At 44.6% G+C, this 23,799-nt stretch overlaps 1 long non-coding RNA gene and 1 pseudogene across 1 annotated transcript in view; both read right to left on the bottom strand.

Annotated features, from left to right (window-relative positions):
- The window catches only part of LOC149523458 (uncharacterized), a 40,686-nt gene that overhangs the window by 13,281 nt on the left and 3,606 nt on the right, over positions 1 to 23,799 (bottom strand). Inside the window, exon 2 of the long non-coding RNA XR_016347027.1 lies at positions 22,604 to 22,755. This is a non-coding gene — a long non-coding RNA (uncharacterized LOC149523458). The remainder of the gene's footprint in view (positions 1 to 22,603; positions 22,756 to 23,799) is intronic.
- On the bottom strand, positions 16,205 to 16,320 carry LOC149523459 (U4 spliceosomal RNA; annotated as a pseudogene).

The following is a 23,799-nucleotide window of genomic DNA, read 5'->3' as shown; positions in this document are numbered from 1 at the left end:
ATTCTCTGTCTTATTCTCTATCCCTTTTTAATGATTCCTAACATTCTGTTTGATTTTTTGGCTGCCACAGCACATTGAATGGATGCTTTCAGAGAACTATCCACGACTCCAAGATCTCTCTCTTGAGTGGTGGTAGCTAAATTATTTCCCATCATTGTGTTCCCAGCCTCACAAAACTTGTATTTTTAAACAGACAAGACAAAAGGAGCGTTATCTTAATTTTAGAGAGTGGAAAAGACAGAGTAATTAAGTGACTTCTTCTAAATCATATAAATAGAAGGGTGGGGTCCAACCCTGCAGCCACAGTGGAGATGGAATCCTCAGAACATTTTGCTGTCAAACTCTAAAACGAGATTTTTCAGAGGCTTATAAACTTTGCCAAACGGTAAGAGGTACCTCTCTGACTCCAGGACAGCCACCTGCCAAAATCTCTGATCCAGAAGCACAAAGGCGCTAGAGCTTCTCAACTAGATTGTTTTTTAATATGGGCACAGTATGTTTTTTCCCCCTTTAGCTACCGTATTTTCCGGCGTATAAGATGACTGGGCGTATAAGACGACCCCCTAATTTTCTAGTTAAAACATAGGTTTTCGTCTTATACTCGCCGTATAAGACTATCCCCCCTTAAGAGGCCAACCGGAAGCGCCCCATCGCCCCTCCGCCAGAGCAAAGCCTCAGAAGCGTGGCACCCCGCCGCTGCTTCGGCTTTGCTCCCGGTGCCTCTGGTCTGCTGGGGACCATCTCCAGCAGACCAGGGACACCGGGAGAAAAGCCTCTGAGGACGCCGGCAGCGGGACAGCTGCAGCGCGTCTGGGCTGCCCCGCTGCCGGCTTCCCCCGAGGCTTTGCAAAGCCTCCCTGCAGACCAGGGAGACGCGGAGCAGCTTTTCTCGCCCCGGAGTACACGGGCGGCGGGACCGTGAGGTCCCGAAGTCCATGTTCTCCGGGGCGAGAAGAGCCCCGTTCATACCTGCAAGTCGGGGACTGCCTGTATACCCGGCGTATAAGACGACCCCCGATTTTTGGGGGATGTTTTTTAGCATAAAAAGTCGTCTTATACGCCGGAAAATATGGTAGTTCTCAGAAACAGGTGAACTATTCCCCAAAAGTTCAGCCTGAGGCAGACACATGGTAGAGGCAACCAGGGTTTTGCAATGGGAAGTGTAAAGCAACCTTGGCTATAGGAATTGCCACCAGAAACACCTACAATACTTCCCTGTGCATTGTACCTGATGGAATGGTTTCTATTATCTTATATTTGTATATTGCAAATACAATATTTGTATATTGCAACTACAGCTGACTCTTGATCACTCAAGAGATATGGAGGAGGAGAAGATAAAATGCTTCATGAGAAAGATGGAGTCTGTAATAGGTGATAGCCTCTGAAAGAGAGAGAAAGGGGGGAGGAGGTGCAGGTATCATCCTGAGATGAACTGTCTTTAAGGGGTGAAATGCCGCTGCATCTAGATAACTTCATCAGAAAAATTCCCAGCTGAAGCAGGAGCTGAGCTAAACATTACACTGAAGTTACATTTGCTATCCATACTTTGTATGGAGCAGATGTGTACTATCAAATAAATTGGAGATCAGTAGTTTTACTGAGAGGAAAGGAGCTGAAGCGATGGAAGAGAACACTGTATCCCTTTCCTCTTCAAGGATTTGGAAATCAAGTGATGGCTCTCATGGAGCAATAAGCACTCTGTCTTCTACATTTCCAGTGAACTTTTCCCATCTTGGTGTCTCTGTTTGCTGGGAGGTTCTAGCTGGATAAGGCTTTGTTAATAGTTCTAATGATGTTTATTTACTTAAAAATGTTAAGATGTTTTTGCACAAATAAGAGGCTCTTTTTTTGTGAACATTTTCTGCACCAAAGTTATCCTCCCTCATATTCTGTTTATTTGGGCCTCTTGCCTGGAATCTGTGTTTTTCTCTCTCTCTCTTTTTGTGCAATATAGTAGGTATACAATTTTAATAGGTCTCTATTAAAAGCTGAAGCTACTATCAGTTTCGTTCCCCAGGGAACATGGTGTGAGACAGTCTGGGCCATATCCTGCAGAGACTGAGTTTTCTGGCCAGACTTACCTCAGCAGAGTTTAATTTTGTTTTGGGCTTGTTATGCTATGGTATGCTGGTGGTATTGATCTTGGAAAGTTTGGCATATGATGTGTCAAAAAACTACTTGAGTTATTTACTGTGCTTGATGCCAAACTAATGAGCCTTATAGTATATTTTTGTTTCTTCTGTTTTCATTTGTATAAGATTTTTTTTGCTAACCTTACATAAATCACTTCATCGCTGTGCTCTATGTTCCCCCTTTAAAATGGCAGTAATACTTTCTTTTCCCCAGCTTCTGTTTATTTTGTCTATTTAGAATGTAAGCATTCTGGGGCAGAGACTGACTTTTACTGTGCCTGTGTATGTACAGCAGATAGCATGTTTAGAAGAGGTCTACACTAGGGGGCCATGTTGAACTAAGGTTCACAACTCCACCACATGCAGCTGCGGGTGGAGAGCACTTCAGCCCAGTCAAGCCCACCCTGCCGTGGGCTGGGAGCTGCTCCAATGCTCCCCAACTTGTGGCGGGCGGTTAACCAATAATTTAACTGCTTAACAATTTACATGGGATTTGACATCCCTAGTGTCAATCCACCCATTAGAGGAGATAAGCCCTTAGAATTTGCAAAGGAAAGAATATCACCCAAGCCTGAATGAATCTTACGGAGGGGTAGACAGTGTTCTGACACAGTACTGAGAAAGAAACCAAAATACCACAAGAAAGAGAGAGCTGTTCATGCTATAGCAATCAATATAAACTAGGACAATGTTCAGCATAAGAGAAAAATACAAGAAATGTAATGGATTATTTCACTTTGTAGCAGAACATACACAGAATGGACAAAGAGGACCATGACAGCACTACTTGCTCAACGAAATACTTCCTTAGAGTACTGAACAATGCTGCAACAGAAGATGAATGGATTATCAATGTGAAAGCTAGTGGAACATTTATTCATTTTCAGTTGTCACTGGTGACTTAGCCAAAGCGTCACCAGAAACAGCATTGTTAGTACTAAAAGAAAAGCCAAAGGTATTGGTAGATAAACAGGGAACACTCACGGTTTGCAGAGGTGAACTTTTCCCATTAAAGGGGTACATCCCCTAGATGCATGGATAAATAAACTGGAAAAAAGATACAATTTGTAATAGCACCAGGGAAATGAGCACTCATCGTTGGGTTAAGTGTGTGTCAAGACCTAGGAAAGTTCTCTTAACTCCGAGACACAGGCAGAACAGGGAACTAGATAACCTCATTGCTCTAAGAGTCTTAGGGTAAGTAGAAAAAAACAACTGAATGGGCTTATTGGTCATGAAAGGTGGGGGGAGGGGGGAGAAAGGAGAGACCCCTTAGCCTGGCATTCAGAGTTTAAAAAAATAATTATGTAAGGTGGGAACATTTTCCATTACCTCTAAAAGGAAAGAAATTTTGGGGAGAGATGACTGATGCCAGATATTTTTCTATGCTTGATGCACTGATAGATGTCTGTAGACAAACAGAGCACATATCTGTCTACATTTGGAACACGGCTCAACAGACTGCCATCTGGGATGTATTGGGCATCTAAGGTATTTCACCACAAAATACAACAGTGGTTTAGAGGGCACCAAGGTTTACTCCTTAGAGCAGGAGTTCTCAAACTTGTGATACTGCGACCCCCCTCTCCATTGCTGCAACCCCCCTCTAAGCTGCTTGCGACCCCCCGGGGGTTGGGACCCACAGTTTGAGAAACGCTGCCTTAGTTCCTAACTGTCAGGGTGGTCAAACACTGGAATAAATTGCCCAGGGAGGTTGTGGAATCTCCATCTGTGGAGATATTTAAGAGCAGGTTAGATAAATATCTATCAGGGATGGTCTAGACAGTGCTTGGTCCTGCCATGAGGGCAGGGGACTGGACTCGATGACCTCTCAAGGTCCCTTCCAGTCCTAGTATTCTATGAACACAGCCGTCTACGGCCACATGACTGCCACTATGGCCAGAAAAGGCCATAGGCGCACCCAGGAGCAGGTGCGCCTGAAAGTTAAAGAGCTGTGGCAGGCGTACACCAGGGCCACCAGGGGTGGTGCCACAGCAGGGGCTACCACCTTCACCTACTTCCCCGCCCTCGACCGAATCCTGGAGGGCGGGGCAGTCTGCACCAGCCTGGGAGGCAGCGAGCTGGGACCAGAGGGCCCTGAGCCTGGCACACCAAAGGGGCCACTGCCAGCTGTTCCGGCACCGGAATCAGCAGGGCCGTCCAGGGAGGCCATACCGGGTAAGTGCCAGCACTATCCCCTGCCCAGGGGGGAGGCGGGGAGGTATACCAAGGACTGCGCGCATGGGCCATGCCTCCCACGGACCACGCAGTCACCTGTGCACATGTGAGCATGTGCTATGCCACCTCTGGTCAGGTGGCTCCAGGTGCGTGACACCCAGGGGCCATAGCCCAATAGGCACACGCATGTGGGAAGAGACCGGACATGCTCCCGACCCCGGGATGGGACCCAGCAGGACGCTCTCCCTTCACACGCCCCCTCTACACAGAGGCAGGGGACATCTCCCCCCCCCAGCCCCGGCCACTCTATACATGGCACAGGGGCATGGGTGCGGTCTTGGGGCAGCTCCCAGTCCTGGGGAGAGCCAGACATCCTGACTATGGCCTCTGTGCAAGCACATCGGCTCTGACGGTGCAGGGCACGGTCGCTCTCACGTCGCGGGGGGCAGGGGGTGGTGGGGCTGGGCATCATCCACTGCGTCCCCAGGGAGAACTGACCACTTCCCTTCTTTTTCTACAGCTGTACCAGCTGCTCGTGCAGGGCGCACCACCCTGCCCGGGACATGCTCCCGCACCCGCAGCCTGCTCCAGACCACCACCACGCGGCAGGAGTACTGGGACCAGCACATGGGGGCTCTGCCAGGCCTGCACTGCACCGTCCAGGCCTGGATGCTGGAGGACCTGCAGCTACGCCGGGAGCAGCTTGCTCAGGACTGAGCGCTGAACTCAAACCTGCAGGCCCTGCTGCAGAGCATGGTGCCCCGTGCCGGTCCTGTGCCTGCTGCCCCCCCAACTACTGTCCCTCCTCCCACTCCTGCCCCCCCACCCACTGCTTCCTCCTCAACCTCCATACCCTCCTCCTCAATGTCCACACCCCCCATCTCATCCTCCGCACCCTTCTTCCCATCCCCCCAGGGACGCCTCCCCCGCCGTGCTGGGAGGCAGTTGGCCCGGCGAGACCCCCACCCTGATCCCTGATCTTTCCCTCCCTCTTCTTCTCCCTGCTTCCCCCTTCCAGCTCCCTCCTCCCAGTTTTCCCCTCCCCTCTCCCACCCTCTCCTGCCTCCTTTCACCCCATCTCCCCAGAGTTTCATTCCCCCTCTCCAGTTGTGTTAAATAAACCCAGTTTCTATTTTTGAAAATATGTGTCTTTTATTTGACATCAGGAAGGGGGGACTAGGGAAGGGTAAGTGGAAGCAAGGGAGGGAGGAATGGGGCACGAGCCCCTGGTGGGGAGGACTGATGTGGCTGAGGGCTCCTCGGGGTGGATGCTCTCCTGCAGGGCCTCTTGGATCCTGACAGCCCCTCGATGGTCCTCCTGGATGGCAGCCTGCAGACAGTGCAGCCAGGCTGCTGGCAACATGTCCACAAGACACAGCAGAGTCCCCGGAGGCAGGTCTGGTTCCATGTTGCAAAGTGCTATGGTGTCCCGAGTGAGGGCAAGCAGAGCACTCCGAGACACAAATGCTTTGCTGTCCCTCAGAGAGGTGGACCAGCAAGCAGAGAAACCTGAGAACTGTCTGTCCAGGATGGGGTTGGGTCCCTTTAAGCACAGACCTCGACTAGCCTGAGGCAGCAGCCCCACACACTAAGTCCGACCCTGATGCCCTTTTGGCGCTGGTTCTGGCCAGCCTTACCTTCTATTCAGGGTCCACTCAATGTGGATGCACTATTTCGAATTAGAAAAATGCTATTTCGAATTAGTTTTTGGGTCTAGATGCGTTATTTCAAATTAGCTTATTTCGAATTAACTAAGTCAAAATAAGTTAATTTGAAATAACGCTGTAGTGTAGACATACCCTTAGAGCCTAATGTCAGAGTCCCTCTGGATTTGCACATAGATAGAGGGATAAAACCAGACAAAAGAACCCACAATATGATTTGGAACCATGGGAATGGCAAATGCTGTACAGAAATGACACGGTGCCTCTTTATGATGGGAAAGTGGTGATTGCCTATGGTCATATGAGGCTGTTACCCCAAACAGACACATACTTCAGAGGAATAAAATCCCAGTAGGGAGGGAGATAGGAGTTACTGAGCGGGGCATTTTGCTTGGGAGTTCACAAGAAGACAATAATCAAAACAAGCTGAAACAACAGAGCTCTAGATCATGGAACAACCAGAACTAATAGACTTTTGACAGCTATAGTGCTGATCGTCCAGGAAAGCCTCACAGGGTACAAGAAACAGCACAGAGCACCCCAAAGACTAACTGAACATTGTTCCTTTAGCAATAGCCAATCTAATACGTATTTGCAATTGTGTGTTATGTTAATGTGAAGTGGGGAGATGGGTAAATGTAACTGCTATTAAGTTTTGGCACAGCAGGGAAAATATAGCTATTGGGGACTGTGTATTTAAGGGCTGAACTTCCCAGACAGAAAGTCTTGGCAGGGCACTGTGAAGCTCTTGGTTTTTATGCACTGCCAGTTGGAATTGGACACAGTATAAAGGAGATCTCTTGCGAACACCTTAAGCACTGAGCACTAATCTAATAATTTGTTGACGATGTTTGGAAGGAGAATAACAGCTCAATTTTTATTCCATTGCAGTACACATAATAGTTATCCAGGAACAGGGAAAGGAGGGGATACTGTTTTGCTTGTATTATACTTCTCTACTTTGAGAAGACTAACAAGTGTTTCTTATTGGGAAAAAAAGTCAAGGGGGAAAGAGTTGCCAACGTGATCGAAACTTCAACAAACAATGGATTTACAAATGTATTAAGACCTTTTTGCTACATTGGAAACAGATGAAGATAACAAACTTTCTGGATTTCTGCCAAAATGTTCTAACTTAATGCATGCAACAACATATAGTGGAAATGCAGTAAGGAAAACAGAGATCTATTTTGTATGCAGTGGTATTTTCCCAGGGTGTTTACTTCTTTGAAGGACAGCTTTGGGAAAATAAGTGTGATTTTAAAATAAATGTGAATTTAACCTCTGGCCCACTACATTTTATGAATAGCAATCTCAATAGGCTCCCAGACATTTAGAAATTACAAGAAACTGTTTATTGAAAATACCTCCAGAATGCCAAGACAGCATTTGTTAAATGCTGGAAAAACGCACCTGAAATGTAACCTAATGTAGTGGTGCACTAGTCTGGCATAACTGAATGAAGTCAGACTAATTTGATAAACTAAAATGGTCTTACTTTCTTGACAGCTTTGCTTAACAGTTATGGGGATTTGCGGTATTTGGTCTTGATCCCACAAACTCCTAACTCACATGAGGATTCATTTGAATTGAATAGCACTATTCAGATCATTCCAATAAGGACCATAGGTCTTCCCCATGGTTTATTTTTCAGTGCCCGTGGGTATATAGGTATGCTTCCACAGAACGAGGCACAGTAGGTGCACAGGAATCACAAATATACTATGTATATTCATTTTTTGCCTCTTCTGTTGTGATCCTGTGTGCATTGGATTACTTCTGTCATTACTTCATAACTTTTCTACTTCCCTGGCTCCACTTTCTCTTCTGAAAGCAATATAAAGATAACTCAGAAAATAGCAAAACAAATGAATTGCTGCTGCAAAGAGAGGAAATGCATGCAAATCATCTATTGCATGGCCTGCTTTCCTGGTCTGAATATTTGATAGCAGAAGCTAATAAATCAGCCATGTTAGCAATATTTTATTATCTGTATCAGACTTTAAGACATAATTAGGACCCACCACGTCCCACTGTTTTCAGTAAGTAACGCTTACAAACTTCAGTTGGTTTTTTTTGTGCTCAGTTTTGTGACACTTGTGGTCATCTTTGGAATTGATTTGAACTGTTCAAACCATAGTGCAGTACAAAGCATGTATCAACACAGGTCTGTGGAATAAAGGGATCCACGTTAATAAAGATCAGAATTGTTAATACAGGTTGGACATCCTTGGTCCACCACCCTTGGGACCTGACCAATCCTAGATGAGGAATTTTGCCGGACCATGGGTAGTCATTTCTAGCCCCCCTGCCACTAGTCCTGGCCCAACCACTGCCCTTCCAGCTGGCTCCCTCCTCTCGCTCACCCCACTGCCCTGTCAACCCTCACTGCTCCACCGGGCAGCCCCCCCACCTCTACTCACCAGGCTATCAGTGCTGCACTATACAGCTCTGCTGCCTCTGTGCGCCAGGTTCCTGCAGCCTCTGTGCTGGACTTCCGCAGCCCTGCTGGGAAGTCCTGCCTCCCTGCCTGCTTGCAGGGTTCCCTGGCTCTAGCCCTCCACTGGGACTCTCTGGTCCGGGAACATCTGTGGTCCTGCCAGACCAGAGAGTCCGGTTAAGAGAATTTCAACCTGTACTTTGCTGAGACCTGCCATTTTAAAGCTCTCAATTCACTTACACATATGAATGAATGAAGCCTACCATATGTTCTCCAAGGTCAGTAAATATTAGAGAAGAGTGGTTTTATTATTCAGACATTGACATTACTCAGCAATGCACTTATTGAAAAATAATTGTGTATGATATTAGAATGGTTCTATCACTAGCTGAATACATCAGTTAAATTATTCAATAAATAATCCATATCCACTGAATACTTTTATTCAACTAATATTTTATTTTGCTCTTTAGCCAGCTCAATCAATAATCATCTCTCCCATTTTATATTCAGGAGACTTTTGCAGGATTTAAATGACTAATCTGAGGGTACACAGTAAGTTTATGGAAGAGTTAAGGATAAGAATAAGGATTTTAGAATTTCCTGGGCAAAAAGTGAACACTGTCCTCCTGTCTTCTGCATAATTACTACAGATACTCACAAACATGGTAAATGCACTTTTTAACTGCAGGTGCAGTTACTGTCACTATGCATGATTGATTACCATTACCAGGAAGTCAGTCTACACTCCCGAAATAACTATTTCAAAATAGCATGTCCACACTACAGGAAAGCCTCAAAATTAGTCCGAGGCAGGCTCCCTTAATGTGGATGCGCTACCTCTACTTAGAGTCCTAGAAAGCAGAAGGGAGCAATTAGTTTGAATAACTCTGGGGAGTAGTTATTTTGAAATAGCAGCAGTGGAACATCCACACTATGGCTATTTCAAAATAATTATTTTGAAATAAGCATTATCCCTCATGGAAAGCAGGAGTAATTATTTCAAAATAACCAGCCCCTTATTTTGAAATAATGGGCTTGGTAGTGTGGACACTCTGCTTTTTATTTCAAAATAACTCGCTAGTTTTGACTAAGGCTTAGAAAACAGGAGGCATGGAAGCAATTAAACTGAACAGAACAACCAGAACTCTTGTTTTTCCTAGAACAAATATGCTTATGCACCTGTGATCCAGGGCTGCTTTTGGGACACATTCCCTCTCGTCAGTCTTCTTGGATTCTGAGAAACAATCTGCACTAGTTGGGGTGAGGTGTGACTATGGGTCATCACCAATGTTGCCTCTAATCTTTTCCATCCATCTGCAGAATAATTTGTGTGTGCATTGAGGCACATGCAAATGTGCACCACCAATAAATATATATGGGTGCTCTGCTAACCAGATGGGTGGATTTTGAATTTCTCCTAAGTGGCCACACAAGCACACAACTTGCAGGGAACAGCACACACATCGTCAGGCTTTTGGAAATGAAAGGGAACAATGACTCCATCTTTATCAGGAAAATCTTTCCTTCCCTGTCATGGCCCAAGTTAACTGATGTGCAAAAGGGTGTATTTTAGAAATGGAACACCATATAATATGTCTCTTCAAGGTCCCATTCCATATGGGTTATGTTTGTTTAGTGGATACAGAGTACTTTATTGATTACAGTACAGGCAGAGTGGCTGGCCAGCTGGCACGAGTTACTCAGCACTTCTCTTCTTTGCATTTGAGAGTACATTGAAGAACAAACAGTTCTGAAAATGTGCCCTTGGTTCTAGGTTGATTTTCAATATTGTTTTAATTGCCTGCTATTGCAGTGTGCAATTTAAAAGAAAAAAAATTACGGTTAGAAGGAATATTATCTATCAACAATCTCCGAGTCCACCCAACAACATTCTATAGTCCCTTAGCCTAGAAATGTTTGGAGCTGAAAGATTTCTGCCAGGCAAATAGTAACACTTCACAAGACCTAAATAAAAGCTGACCTAGATGGCCTGGTATCTTCTTATTAACAATTTGTATTGTTGGAAGCTGGGGCGTGGGGCAAGTTGCACAACTTCAGATATGTGAATAACATAGCTGAAGTTGACATACTTAGATCTATTTACTATCATAAGTTGACAGCTGACACTCTCCTGTTGACTCTGCCTATACTTCTCATTTTGGTGGAGCACAGGAGTCAATGAGAGGCACTAGACATGATAAATCCCCCACCTCTTGCTTCCCATTAATTAGGTGGATTGTGTAGATATGTCCTAAGACTTTGTGGTGGGGGGAAGAAAGATCTGAGAGCCTAAGCTCCAGACTGAGTAGGAATTCTACACTGTTGTTTTAGCTCTGTAACGCAAGCCCAGATCAGCTGACTGGAGCTTTTGGTGCCATGGTTTTGGTTTTTGCTGTGTAGATGACCCATAGGAACTTGACTCAGACCTGTCTTTGTCTTCAGACTTTAGTGTGAGAGTGACTGCATCCAGTCTCCCCAAGTATTTGGTTACAGGGAATTAACAGAGCTATAATTAATGGCTAATATATTCACAAATAAAGAACCTGTGGCAAAAAACTCCTTCTCCACCAGAGCTCATCAGCAGATGAAACAGCTTTCAGAGAGCTTAGGTGTGAACTGCACTTGCAGTTTGTCATGTCAACCTGCTTATGCCATAGAGGTTCATTTGTCATTTTATTTTCCCTTTGACTAGTTCATGCCAACAGACACTTGTTTATTTCTCCCAGGAAGCCTTTTCTTGGCGGAGAGATAGATTACATGGTGAGAGGAGGAAAGGTCACATATTCAAACACAGTGTCAGTTTTGTTGTTAGATTGATGGGACTTGGATGTGGTTCCCCCAGAAGAGCCAAAGTCAGAGGTTAGCACTTGTATTTTGAAGTAATTCCTTATAGAGACCCCCCCTGGCAAGACACCAATTTCACTGCTATGTATCTGGTAACTTTGTAATTAATGTTTGTACTGGTGTATTAAATTCAGTACATTGCTAGACCATGAGCTTCTAAAAGAAGCATTTCTGTATTGCTCACTAAGACTGGATTTGGCCAGCACATCTGCAAAAGGAACGTGTGGTAAAGATTGAAAGAAGAAAAAAGATATGATAATTTAGTTTGTTTCCATGAGTATCTTCCGCTTTAGTTCCTATCACACCGATAGCACAGAACAAATAACAATGTTCAATTGCCAGTAGCATAACATACATGGATGGACTGTATTAAAGTTTCATACACAATATGCAATACTCTCCTCTCACTGCAGAGAGAATGACTGTTGGACGATACATATTTCAATATAGTATTTTAGAAATGTGTTTCCTGCAGCAAAAGTTTTGCATGCATAATAGTCTAATCCTGTCTCTTCAGTTACTGACAGAGGCAAGAGATCATAGTGTTGTTCACGACTGAACATAGATGAGGATGGGCAGGCTATGGAAAGAAGACCAGGAAAAATCCACAGTTAGATGTTTCAGTAGACACTAGTTCTTCAATATGGAAACTACGGAAGATACCTTCCAAGACCCAGCTGGTCCTAGTGAATAGAGAGATGTATGGGACACATTTATGGCAGCTTTGCCTAACCTATAAGAAAAACAAGCTTGCCTATAATGAGTTCTCCAAGGCTGTGTCTAGACTACATGCCTCTGTTATCAGAGGCATGTAGATTAGACACATAGGCAAAGTCAAATGAAGCCGCGATTTAAATGATCGCGGCTTCATTTAAATTTACATGGCTGCCGCGCTGAGCCGACAAACAGCTGATCAGCTGTTTGTCCGCTCAGCGCGCTAGTCTGGACGCTCCCCTGCCGACATCAAAGCCCTTTGTCGGCAGCTCCGTTATTCCTCATGGGATGAGGTTTACCAGGGCTGCCGACAAAGGGCTTTGATGTCGGCAGGGGAGCGTCCAGACTAGCGCGCTGAGCGGACAAACAGCTGATCAGCTGTTTGTCGGCTCAGCGCGGCAGCCATGTAAATTTAAATGAAGCCGCGATCATTTAAATCACGGCTTCATTTGACTTTGCCAAAACAACAAATCTACATGGCTCCGTTGACGGAGCCATGTAGTTTAGACGTACCCGAAGTGTCCACGGAGGACAGACAATACTTGTTGCGGTTTCAATACTCAAAAAAAATCAAAAGAATATTCTGCAAGGGACAAGTGGACAATAGGATGGTGTGGTGTCTTTCTGGAGCCAAGACATGAGACACCACTCTAATACCAGATAGGCTTCTAGTCAGTGGGCAAGGATACACTGGTGACAGTTTGTATCAGCACTAATGACACTAATTGTGGGGAGTCTTGCAGACAGTGGGTCACTTCAGGGAACTCAGAAGCCTAGTGAAGAAGATGTCCAAGGCATCTCTGAGATACTGCCTATCCCACAATCAAAGGAAGAAAGAAGACAGAAAATTCTGGAAGTGAGCCACTGGTTAGATATGTGGTATAGGATGGAAAGTTTTGTTTTTGTGGAATATTGGTCTACCTTCTGTGGGTAAAGGGGGTTGTATAGAAGTAGAAAGGGAACCAGCCTCCTAGGGGACAAGCTGGTTAATATAGTCCAGAGGACATTAAACTAATAACAAAAAGGGAGAGTAAAAAGAGGAAAGATACGAGCTCTCATTTAGCACAGAATCAAGATGTTGAAAACAAAATTAATCAAGAAACAAAAGGACATGATGAGAAGAAATACTTTCATTGCCCATATACACTAATGCTTGGAGCTTGAGTAATAAACACCACAAACTGGAATTGCTCAATTATGAACATAAATCTGATCTAATTGACATTACTGAAACCCGGTGGGATGATTCACATGATTAGAATATTAAAACAGTGGTTATAAGCTGTCTTGGCAGGATCAAATGGACAAAAGAAGAGAGAGAGTACCATTCCATGTCAAAAATAGAATTATCCATTTCCAAGTCTTTGAGTGCTTATGGATCAATAAAATTACAGATAAAGCACAAAATGGAGTACTAGTTGATGTCTACTACAGACTGCCAAATCACATTAGGGCAGTGGTTCTCAAAGTGTTCCATGGGCCTGCCCAGGTAAGTTGCTGATGGGCCCACACCACTTTGTTTATCTAAAGTATCTGTAGCCATGAAGCCTTGCAGCTCCCAATGGCTGCGGCTCCTCTTGGCTGGAAACAGCTAACCACAGCCAATGGAAACTGTAAGTCTCCAGGACTACAGACACTTTAGGTGAACACAGTGGCACAGGTCCATCTGTGGCTTACCCGGGTGAGCCTGTGACCCATTTTAAGAACCACCGCACTAGGGAACAGGATGGCCAGCTGCTTATGCAATTACCTATGCTGCATAGGAAAAAAAAAAGCTGCATGATCTTGGAATATTTAATTGGAGCGGCATAAGCTTGAGGACTCATGCTGCTGATATGAAAATATCCTTGGAATTTCTAAATATTAACAACCAACCTGGTGTAATTGTATATTAGACTTTGGAAGCCATGAAGTAATTACCGAACTAAAAATTAACAGTAGCTGAGGTAAGAGACTGTGATGTAATCATATTTATAATGTACAAACTAAACGAAATCCAGACCAGTAATATATAGGCACCCAGTGCTTTAAAAGGGGTTAATTTCACAAAATTTAAAATATCAATGAGCCAAATCAGCTGAGAATTTAATCAGAAAAAATGCATGTTAATGGAGAATTGTCTAAAAATACTTTATACGTGGTCAAAAAGCCACAAACTCCCACAATCAAGGAAGAAAACCATAATGATTAAAAACACATGAGCAGATTTAGAGGGCAAGTGAAGGCAGTTATATACATATATTATAGATAATAGATTTTTATATCATGTATTATTTGTGTACACACAGAGACCATTTAGTTCTGGTGTCTACAGTTCAAGAAGAATGTTGAAAAACTGAAGAAGAGTCAGAGAAGAGCCACAAGAATGATTAAAGGATTAGAAAATCTGCCTTATAGTGATACTCAAGAAGCTCAGTCTATTTAACTTAAAGAGAAGGGGGTGACTTGATTATAGTCAACAGTAGCAGAATTACCCAGCTCCTTCAGGTCAGGGCTTTAGGATTGGGGGGGGGGGGGGGGTGTAGGAGGCTGGGGGCCAGGGATGTTCTCTCTCCCCCCCAGGCCACCCTCCAAGGCCTCTTCTACTCCCCCCTCAGGCCACTTCCCCCAGCTTGTACTTTCCCCCGGACATGCCCCTGAGCCCACCCGGAGCCTGCTCTCTCCCCATCCAGGCCACTCCCCATTCACTGGGGGCCTATTCTTTGCCCCAGCCTGCTTGGGTCCTGTTCTCTCCCCTCCCTCTGGAGCTGTGGCCAAGGGCCAGTGGGGGAAGGATTTGGGACTGGTGGGCTACTTACTCAATGTGCTGGCAGGCAAGATGGCATAGCCCCAGCCCTGCTGGTTCCCTTGGTGGTACGGCTGCGCCCAGTGGACACTCTGCAGGATAGCTCTCTCCTGCAGGCTTACTGCCCCCAGTGCCCACTCTCATATTGCGTCCCTCCAAACAGTAGCCCTCCCTTTCATAGAATCCCAGGGCTGGAAGAAACCTTAGGAGGTCATTGAGTCCAACCTCCTGCCCAAAGCAGGACCAATCCCAACTAAACCATCCCAGCCAGGGCTTTGTCAAGCTGGGACTTAAAAACCTCTCCGGATGGAGATTCCACCACCTTCCTAAGTAAACCATCCCAGTGCTTCCCCACCCTCCTGGTGAAATAGTATTTCCTACTATTCAACCTAGACCATCCACACTGCAACTTGAGTTATGTTATGGAAAACTGTCCTTTTCCTGGGAATTCTGGTTGTTCTGGCACAACCACACCCTGACTTTGCTTTAAGTTAGGAGAAGAAATTTGATGGTCCTAAATCTTGCCATTTAGGAGGAGTTCTTGAATAAATGAACTCGCAGACAAGACACACAGACAGACTGAGTGAAAGAGAGAGAGAGAGAGAGAGAGAGAGAGAGAGATGCAGAATTTTTTTTAATGGAGTTTTCAATCTAACAGAGAAAGGTATGACATGATCTAATGGATGGAAGCTGAACGTATACAAATTCAGATTGGAAATAAAGTGTAATAGGTTTTTCTTTAAACAGCAAGTAATTAACCGTTGGAACAATTTAGCAAGGGTTGTTTTGAATTCTCTTACATGGATCATTTTTTTTAAATTGAATTTGGATGATCTTTTCTGGTCTTTAAATTAATGACTCTGCACAAGAACCACATTGTGTCATTTACAGCACATGATTTAATCATATCCTTGTCATATCCTGCTCATCCAAGCAAGTAGGAATCGTGCCCAAGCAACAATGCTCTCATTTCTGCAGAATCTAAACTTTCATTTAAAACGAAAAAGTTTCAAGACATTACAATTGAGGAGAAAACCTTAAAGGCATGATCTTGGTGCGGCGGTTTAAAAAATTTTGAACTGAACCTGCCCCTCTTTGAGTTACATTTTTTTGATTCCACAACCCAATACCTGCCCCCCCCCACCTCAAGTTTTCAGGGTTGGGGAAGTTGCATATGATGGTTTCTGGAGAGGAAGCAGAGATGCTGACACTAACTTATAGAGTGGATGGCCTGGTTTGGTGAGTCGGGGGTACAGATGGCACTCCCTCCCCAATCTCTGCCATGCAGGGTTGGTCCAAACTTCTCCCTTCATGTTCCTCTACACTCCCCAACCCCCATTGGGATGCACCACGCAGTTTGAAAAGCTCTGACTTCATGTATGTAACCTTCGTGGCAGCAGTTAGGCAGCATCAAAGCAGCTGCTGCAGTTACACAGTCTGGACCACAGATGGTGCTCCACTCACTTTCTCCATTCAGCAGCAGTAAGTATAGGAAAAGTTTTCAATGGCAACAATCGTGCCTCGGATTAACCTCATTGGCTACGATACTGCATAGTACCTACTGTATGTTCCAGGTCCTGCTCCTCTATACTCCAGAGGACGGGAGTGACTGAGAGTTCAGGCTTACCTCTCTGATGTCCCTATACATGTGATGGGTTCCCCCACTGAAGAGTGTTTTTCCTGAGCTAGGCCATTGATTTAAAGTTTGTCGTGGCTTTAGCCCTTCAGCCAAACCAAAAGTTATTTTCTTGGAAGGCAAACAAGAAGGCTGTGTCTACACTGGCATGAATTTCCGGAACTGCTTAAAACGGAAAAGGAAAAGGAGCGTCTACATTGGCAGGCTGCTTTTCTGGAAAAGCCCTTTTCCGGAAAAGTGTCTGTGGCCAATGTATATGCGCTTTTCCGGAAAAGAGCCCCGACTGCCATTTTTGCGATCGGGGCTTTTTTCCGGAAAAGACTACTGGGCTGTCTATACTGGCCCTTTTCCGGAACAGTGTTCCGGAATAAGGACTTATGCCCGAGCAGGAGCAGAATAGTTTTTCCGGAATAGTGGCTGATTTTGTACAGTAGAGCATCGTTGCTTTTCCGGAAATTCAAGGTCCAGTGTAGACAGCTCGCAGCTTATTCCGGAAAAGTGGCTGATTTTCCGGAATAAGTGGCCCAGTGTAGACACAGCCCTCGAGTCTAAGCAGAAAACAAGCAGGCCCTTTTTTAATGTTTTCTGGGGGGAGGTGGTTTCTGCATCACCCTTGCAGGGAGCACCAGAATGGTTGCGGACATAAACCTCATTTCCTCTGGGCCCCAGGGCATTCTTACCCTGAAGCCTGGTTTGCTACACTATTTCCCAGGGACATTTCCAACAGTTCTTGTCTCTGCACAGGCCTCCTCCTCTTGCTCCCTGATGCACAAACAGTTTTCCAGGGGCCTTCTGTAGCTCACCTCTAGGTCTCTTCCTTGGATCTTTGCTAGCTTTATCCTGCCACCCTCACAGCTTCCTCTCAGGCCTTTTCCTCTGTTTCTAGGGCATCTTCCAGAAGAGCACTGCTCCTACCAGTCCTTTCAGTCTAATAATCAGCCTATCCTTAGAGTTCCAAGCAGGCCCTGTTCTCAGGCAGCTGGCCAATGGAAGAAAGGAGAAACCCAGCCCCAGGTCAGAGCTGGAAACAGAGCCCCTATCACCTAGAGACTTGCCCATCTCGAGGGCAGCTTCTATCCATTTCCAAAGATTCATTTTTTCCATCTGCCTGGGGATGATTTGCCTTACTCTATGAAGTTCTTCAAGCCAGTGTGCTTCAACAAATACATAGTCTCTCCCACAAATAACCCCCTTTCTTCCTAATACACTGCAAGTTCTTCCCATAAGGCATCCCTCTCAGCTGCCATTCTCCAGTTTATCTTTTCGGAGGGTGGCCCTCACTCCCTATTTAATGCAAACAGCATAACGTATCCAGATTAATTGACTACCCATATTTTATCCTGGAATTCTTTTCTCCCAGTGCTGCCCCCTCACCTGCATGAATTTCAAGTGAACAGACTCTCATCTAGCAGTCATTACTATTGTAAATATTATTCTTAATTCCTTTTATTAACTGCTCCAAAGTTTGAGGTTGTTTGGATCCAGGGATTTAGGTCAGGGTTCAGATCTGGGGGAGGGTGTACAGTATGAATAACAATAGCACTTAGCATTTAGGCAGCATTTTTTATCCAAAGTTATGAGCTTTACCTGCAATAAATTTTAACAGCAAAGAGTATTATTTAGGAATATTTGTATGTATGTGCTGTGGTGCCTGATGCTAAGAGGGCTGAAAAGGAATAAAAGATTCCAGGGTTTCTAGAGTGTAAGCTCCTCAGAGTATGCCCTTGTCCTCCTATTCGTTTTATTCATAATTTAGCTCACTTTTTGTGCTCTATAAATAATAACAAAAGAAGGGAAGAAAAAAAAAGAAACAGACAGAGGGAAAAATTCCTTTAGACAGAGGTGAACAAATTGTGGCCTGTACTCTCTTAAAATACCATTTGTGGTAATCATCTTTCTATATTTGGTTTAAAGGCCACTGAAGTAAATGTGATTCCTTCCATTCACTTCAAAGGCCTTTGAATCAGGCTGTCTGGCAACTATAGTGGCAGGGGAAACATGATCAATTTGGGGATTTTATTGCTATGTAACTTGAACAACAAGTAATCTAATAAATAGTAACCATAACACAGTGTGTTTCTGGAGAGCTTATTGATTCCACTGCATTGTACACATACTGGCTATTAATTTCTGTTAATTATTTGAGAAAGGCAACAAGTGCCATTAAAACACAATCTTTGCAGTTCTACAGCATCTTCTATTCCAAAAACAGGAACATTTTGTGATTAATGCTGGAATTAGTAGGGAAGGAAATTTTAGTGGTGCCTATTAAACAAGTACAATAAAACAATAAGTGGGTGCATTCATTTTTTAAAATATGTATTATATGTGAATTAGGTTCTACTGGTTAGTTGTAGCAACAGACAACTTAGTCACAGTGTCTGTCACTTTCTAGTTTTCAAGCTTTTACAATTCAATTCTAATACAATGTTTATTAGTGGGGAAGTGTGTTCTGAAAGGCTGTTTTTTTTTTAATGCTGCCCCTCAGTGGTCTCCCTTGTTTACACAGCTCTAAAGATTTTAGAAACCTCATAACTATTTTGTAACAAAAAACAGGACTACGTAGCACTTTAAAGACTAACAAGATGGTTTAACAGGTGATGAGCTTTCGTGGGCCAGACCCACTTCCTCAGATTTGATCAAATCTGAGGAAGTGGGTCTGGCCCACGAAAGCTCATCACCTGTTAAACCATCTTGTTAGTCTTTAAAGTGCTACGTAGTCCTGTTTTTTGTTTCAGCTACACCAGACTAACACAACTACATTTCTATCACTATAACTATTTTGTGTTACACTTGTTTGGAGATTATGGGATTATTGGCAGAAAGCATCTGACTCTGTAATCTGTCCCACACATACAAGTATTTAAAAGATGGGAAGACAAGGTCCAGACAACTATGTTAAAAACAAAATATTTGTTAAAAAAAACCAATTGCACACTCAAATTTTCAAATATGGAATATGCGAGCTCACTTTTCTTGGGAATTCTTGCTGTCAGTCTGATTTGGGAACTCTAATACCATTCCTTTCAGCTGCTCCACATTCCAACGCTCCCTAAATCTCAGCCTGTCTCTGTTCTAGACATACCTCTCCTTTCAGTCAATTACTTTTCTCAAATATTTACACTGAAGAATGAGACAGATTCTCCCTTCTTCTTCACTACCTTAGCTGCTCATGTGATCCAAAAGAAAGGTAGATTGGCTGCATCTCTCTAGCTCAGGGGATGGGCAATAATTTTTGATGGTGGGACCACTCAAAGAATTAGGTAAGTGATTGAGGGCCACACTCTTCCATGATTTTAATGGAGATGTGGGATCTGGCATGGAGGTTGAGTTCAGAAAGAAATTTGAGGTAAGGTATTGGGGTGCAATAAGGGGTGTGGGTTCTGGGAGGGAGTCTGAGTGAAGGAGGGCCCTGTGACCAGGGGTAGGAGACTGAGGTGCAGGGTCTGGGAGGGAGTATGGCTGCAGGAGTGGGGATACAGAGGGTTTGGGTTAGGTGGAGTAGGAGTGCAGGAGGAGGAGCAGACAGATGGGGGAGGAATGGGCTGGGGTGCCAGAGGCAGTCTCTGGCTGGGGGATGCTTACCTGGGCATCTCCCAGCCAGCAGCCCAACAGGTTCCTCTGTCAAGCTCTCTGCCTTTCACGCCTCCGCAGGCTGCTCATCGCAGCTCACTGCAGAGGCCATGTGTGCTTCTCTGAAGGCTGCGACCCCTAGGGGACATGAAGGAGTATTTCGCACACTGCCTGTTTTCCAAACAGGCAGATCCCATTGGCCAGAAACCAGCCACAGGGAGCTGCAAGATTGTGCCGGGGGCAGGGGCAGTGCACGAAGCCTCTGCCCCCAGGTTCACAGCATTCAGAGATGCAGATGGCTTTTCTGAGTGGCGTGGGGGGGGGAGGGGGCGGGACAGGCAGGGAGCTTGGCTGGGGCTCCCACTGGGCTGTGAGCCAGATCCAGCATCTAGGCAGTCTGGATGAGGCCCTCTGGCCACATTTTGCCTGCCCTTGCGCTATCTGAAGATTGCCCTGTTCTGGGGAAGTACTCAGTGGTTGCAGTGCCAGTAGAATCAACTCTTTGCACCACTCCCCCTGCAGCCACGGGCACAGAGGGCAGAAATGGGCACGTTAGAGGTGGAAAGAAGTGGGCAGGAGGGTTCAGAACATTAATGACTATACTCAGCCTCTATGCAGCACACTGGTCTCAAGATTTAGAAATTTAGGTATTGAGGGGAAAAGTAACTTATTAAAGTCACACAAGTAAAAGGTAAAGCTATATAAGAGACTGTAAATCAGGTCTCTTGATTTCCTGTCTGTTGAGCCGTGTTGCCTCCTCATATATATTTCCCATTGGGTTTATCTTAAAAGAATAACTTTTAGGCTTTTTGATAATGGAATATATAATATTTCTAGTGCACTTTGTAGAACTGAGTAAAGTGTATTGCCTAAACATCATTCAAAATCACCATAATAAAAGAATAGCACAATCATTCCATTTTTGTCTAATTACTAATTAGGCTTTCTTCCATTACAGTAAATAGGACATTAATAGTTATACTTATTGATATGCTCTCCTGGAACCCGGAAAACTAGATCAGAGACATCTACTTTGGGCCAGTTTTAGAAACAGTGACTGAGAAAGTAGATATTTTGGCACTATATTGGATTCCAGGTGTTTGCATCTGTACAGCTACAAAGTGATCTGTAAAACAGTATTCCCCACTCCCTTCCCACAAGTTCATGTGATCTGTTAACATTAATAATAGAATATGGATGATGCAGGTCTAAAATTAAAAAGTTACATATCTAATTTTGTAATGCTCAAATTAATATTCCATGCTTACGCAACATTCAGTCAACATTTCTGACCCTAGCGTATTTATTAAAATTGCTTAATGAGCAATAAAAAGCATGAAATTTATGCTAATTTTTTATGTGACAGTCAACATGTGTTTTCTGACGATTTATGATTTGTGACTTATTTGCCTATATATTTACCTAATATGAAAGCCTAATAATAATTCTGGGTATGTCTACACTACCCCGCTAGTTCGAACTAGCGGGGTAATGTAGGCATACCGCACTTGCAAATGAAGCCCGGGATTTGAATTTCCTGGGCTTCATTTGCATAAGCGGGGAGCCGCCATTTTTAAAACCCCGCTGGTTCGAAACCCGTGCAGCGCGGCTACATGGGGCACGAACTAGGTAGTTCGAACTAGGCTTCCGAGTTCGAACTACCTAGTTCGTGCCCCGTGTAGCCGCGCTGCACGGGTTTCGAACCAGCGGGGTTTTAAAAATGGCGGCTCCCCGCTTATGCAAATGAAGCCCGGGAAATTCAAATCCCGGGCTTCATTTGCAAGTGCGGTATGCCTACATTACCCCGCTAGTTCGAACTAGCGGGGTAGTGTAGACATACCCTCTGTTCCTAGTTACTTTCATAGAAATCAGGAATAATTCATTTGAAGTAAAAGTAGCAGAGAACAGGATCTGGCCACACAGGGTATGTCTACACTAGGAAATTATTTCAAAACAACTAAATTTGAAATAATAACTCTCAAAATAACAAAATTGAAATAGGGTGCCCCCACTATGGGGGAGCCTCAAAATTAGTCCAAGGCAGGCTCTGTTAATGTGGACGCGCCACCTCAACTTAGAGCCCCAGGAAACACTGGAGGAGTAATTATCTCAAATTACTCTGGGAAGTAGTTATTGTGAAATAGCAGCAGCGGAGTGTCCACATTAATGCTATAACTATTTCAAAATAAATGTTATTCTCCAAGGAAAGAAGGAGTACAGATTCTGAAATAACCAACCAGTTATTTCAAAATAATGTAATGTGGATTCTTTGCTTATTATTTCGAAATAAGAGGGGTTATTTCGAAACAACTCCCTGGTGTAGACCAGGGCACAGAGTCCACAAATAATCCCTTTGCTAACGGTCTCTCTCTCTCTGCAGTGGAAGTTACAGCTAATCTTTTATTTCTTGTACAGCTCATTTGGTCAAAACCTTGCCCCTGGGTTCTTAATGTCTAAACCTTGATTATGAATTCTAGGATATATTTTATTACATTTTTTGTTTACATTGCACTCGGTTTGCTGACACAGAATCCCTTGTCTTTTCAGAGTGAAAGCAGCACATGTAAGAGAGAGCAGAGCACATTATCAGAGATATTTAAGGAAATGGTAGGATTTTGAAAGCAGAAATACCTTCTTTCGGTGGCATTTGAGATTGGGACACCACTGTTTCTTTGTCTTTGAGTGTTGTTGTATTATATTGCAAATCAGTCCAAAAGTATGATAAAATGATACCGCTACATTGCTCCTTTCTTCCCTGTTTCTCATTACCGTGAGAATACTTCCTATTACGAAAAAGGAAAATTCTTATATTGCAATAAAAGAAAATTCAGGTGATAAAACTAGAATTTGAAATTATCCCATTTGGAAATGATCACACCATCAATCTGTAAAGCATATTCTCAACTGGCTGCATACGGGAGTTCTGACTGAGAAATAATGGCACGATATGCCTCTATACGTTTTCTCCTAAAGATAGGTGAAAATGCAACATCAGGTATTAATTCAGGGTGGCTACAGATTCCAGGATACTATAGAAATACGGTGAGTGGAATAGATTGGCTGTGTCTACTCTGACACTCTCAGCATTAAAACTTTAGTCATTCAGGGGTGTAAAAGAAACCCCCTGAATGACAAAAGTTTTAGTCCTGAAAAGCTCTAATATAGAGAGTGCGGCTCCCACCATTAAAGCTATCACATCTCAATCTTTTTTTAATCATGGAGAAAGCTCTCCCCCACTGATATAGAACAATTACACTGCTCACATCATACAATACTGTGGCTGAGCTGTAATACAATACTAATTGTTTAGCATAAACAGATAGTACATACTGTGGGCAGGGCCAGATTAAGGCATGGGCTAGCCGGGCAGCTGCCTGGGGCGCCAACCTATCGGGGGGGAGCCTGATGGCAGCTGTAATGGGAGCGCAGAGCCCCTTACAGCTGCCATTAGGCGCTGCACACCCGGCCCCGGGGCTACAGCAGCTCCCAGCGGCCATCTTGCAGCAGCCGCCCAGGGCAGGGGCCACGTTAACTCCCGCAGCGCCGGCCAGCAGCACCCTTCCCCCCGCGGCCGCGGGGCCCTGCACGGCCAGGCTTGACCTGCCCCAGGCAACCCTGGGCTGCGCACCGGGCACATGTGTCCTGCCTCCACCAGCTCCGCGCGCCCTCCCCCATGCGCTGGCGTATGGGCGGGGCCATGCATGTGCCCTCCCCTAACCCGGGGCGCCAGAATGGCTCGGTCCGGCCCTGGCTGTGGGGACCATTCAAGATGCTGGATTACAACAGTATATAACTCACTAATGACCTCTTCCTGTACTGTGACTGCA

Source organism: Pelodiscus sinensis, chromosome 17 (assembly GCF_052426305.1).
Source record: "Pelodiscus sinensis isolate ZL-2025 chromosome 17, ASM5242630v1, whole genome shotgun sequence".
Lineage (NCBI taxonomy): Eukaryota > Metazoa > Chordata > Testudines > Trionychidae > Pelodiscus > Pelodiscus sinensis.
This window is presented reverse-complemented; position numbering and strand designations above follow the sequence as displayed.